The 2,725-nt window shown below is 43.7% G+C and overlaps 1 protein-coding gene across 2 annotated transcripts in view; it reads right to left on the reverse strand.

Moving 5' to 3' along the window:
• The window catches only part of AAGAB (alpha and gamma adaptin binding protein), a 47,560-nt gene that overhangs the window by 3,691 nt on the left and 41,144 nt on the right, over window positions 1-2,725 (reverse strand). The gene's annotated exons all lie outside the window — the stretch shown is intronic.

A 2,725-nucleotide genomic window follows, 5' to 3' on the forward strand; every position in this document is an offset into this window, starting at 1 on the left:
TAATTCTGAGCTCCCAACAGTCTGGACAAACTTCTCTTCACTATCTCCAAAGTTTCTTATTCGTCACTATCCCATTTCCTCCACTTCAAACCAAGGTAACAAATGAAACCTTAAATTCTGATCTTCTTCGCTGCAATGGAACAGCAAACCTCAATCGAAATAATTTCCCGCCAGAAGTCACATCCAAATACTGCGAGACTGAGGACTATAGGGCTGACTATGTACATGCACAATAACAGGCTCACATTCTAGCAATAGACGCCCTGGCGTCCTACACAATCCCACAATCCTCTGGTCATATACTTCTGGTTCTTCTAGCTCCTCCTTAAGTGGTGTTTCCTTCAGTCGTGTTGCAACGTCCAGAGCCTCTAGTTGGAGAGGATTTTTCTGTTCTTTGACGTTGGTAGCTGTTTACTATTTGGAATCCGTGAAGTTTCGGGAGAACTGCCACTGCCATGAACATGTCAGTCCCAAGCGCACTCCTGAAACAACCGCCCATTCAGTCCACGGCTGGCGCCGTCCGGTTCGCAATGAGAAAGGTACTGTGCTGAGCCGTTTTCCAATCGGATCTTCCTCTTCCTTCCCCAGCACACTCCAAACCTACTCCCGGTCTGACCACACCAACCCCACAGACCCTTAAGACCTTCCCCCCTATTTCTTCGACTTTCCCATCAAACTCGCATCCTATCGTGTTGCCTAGGGGTGCCCCAACTGCTCCCTGGGGGGCAGGGCCAGCCTGGGCGAGGGGCTGTGGTGTTCTGGTCTCTGGTCGTTCCACCATTTGGGCTTTTATTATATAGGATGTGCTAAATACACAGAATCCTAGGGCAGTCAATCCTGGCTTTGATTAAAGTCACCACTGAATGAGTGCTCTAGGTACTGGCCTCCAACTCAGAGGGCTTCATTCACCCTGCTTGGCTGCTAGTGGGCCTCACAGACGAGCAGTAACTTATTTTATCCTTACAACATTATAATGAGGCAAGGCACACAGTTTCCATTTTAGAGATGAGAAAACTAGAGCTTGGTGTTGAAGTGACGTGCTCAAGGTCACAGCTAGTAAATGTGACCTTGGGTTCAGTCTTAGGTGTTTCCAACTCTATAGGCCACACTCTCCACTAAGGTACACCGATTCAGCACTAAATGCCAGAAATTTATACCATCTTTTACTGTACAATGTATATTTTCACACCTATTACTGACAACCATATAAGGTGGCTAGGACAGATTTCACTGTCCACAATTCACACATGAAAAAATCCGGGTTTAAAAATTACAACTCATCAAAAATTACAACAATTCAGAGGTAAAGCTGGTTTAAACTCCTGTACTCCTACTACCATCTCAGCATGTTGCCTCATTATCAAAGTTTAATGAGAATTTAACTCATCCTCCACTCCAGGCCAACCATCCCAGCACACAGGTCTGTCTCCTTCCTTTGAATGCTCCCACACTTCGTGTTTAAAGAACTGTCTTGGGCCAAACCGGTTTGGCTCAGTGGATAGAGCATCGGCCTGCGGACTGAAGGGTCCCAGGTTCGATTCCGGTCAAGGGCATGTACATTGGTTGCGGGCACATCCCCAGTGGGAGATGTGCAGGAGGCAGCTGGTCGATGTTTCTCTCTCATCGATGTTTCTAACTCTCTATCCCTCTCCCTTCCTCTCTGTAAGAAATCAATAAAATATATTTAAAAAAAAAAAAAAAAAAGAACTGTCTTGGCACTGGCATATGCTACTTTGTATTCTGACACCTCGCCACATTGCTATACTAAAGACTACCACAGTAAGAGAGTTTGCTTTGTATCTGCACCACTGAGTGCTTTAACTTGCACCATTCCATTTCACTTTTGCTACAGCACTGTAAGGAAAGATCTGTTAACCCCTATTTTACAGAAGGGGAAACTAATGCCCATGGAAGCTAACTAACTTACTCCAGGTCATTTCATTACTAGTGGTAGAGCCATGATTTGAACTCAGTTGTCTAGGACTCAAGCCCACAACCTTAACCATTACAAGGCCTGTCTCTGAATTTTTGGACTGTAAGCTCCTTGAAGACAAGGGTGATAACTTATAATCCTTTGTATCTACTACAATGTCATATAGATAATTTGGTGTTAAAAATGTATTTTGGTTAATAAATTTGTTTTAGTTCAGTGGGCATATCATGCTGGCAACTGGCATACAGGGCTAGAGATAAAAATTTGTGACTTGTCTGTGTATACATGATAATTGAACTGTGGACATGGATAGAACCACTTCATGCTTTAGCTACAGATTTGGAAGAGGAGTTTAAGTGGAGCATTGCAGAATGGCAATATTTAAAAGCTGGGTAAAAAAGGGGTAAGTTTCTAAAGAAAGAGAAGGAATAATCAGAAAGACAGAAAAATCACCCAACTAAGATGTGCTGGGTGAGTCAAGAAAAGATATTGTTTCAAAAGGGATTGCTCCCTAATATTGAATGCTGCCAAGAGGCCAGGAGGAGAAATGGAAGACATCTATTAGATTCAGTGGCATGGAGTTTGTTGGTAAGCTGATTTAGTGGGAAATGGAGGCAAAAGTTAGATGGGAGCGCACTGAGGAGTGAATGGGAGGTGAAGAATGGAAATAAGTTTAGTAAAGAAAGGAGGGAAACATGGAGTTGAAGTGTTTTACATCTGTTGGTTTTATATATACTAGAGGCACGGGGCACAAAAATTTGTGCACTCAGGGGGGTCCCTCAGCCCAGTCTA

The sequence above is a fragment of the Myotis lucifugus genome, unplaced genomic scaffold (genome assembly GCF_000147115.1).
Source record: "Myotis lucifugus unplaced genomic scaffold, Myoluc2.0 scaffold_338, whole genome shotgun sequence".
In the NCBI taxonomy this organism is placed as follows: Eukaryota; Metazoa; Chordata; class Mammalia; order Chiroptera; family Vespertilionidae; genus Myotis; species Myotis lucifugus.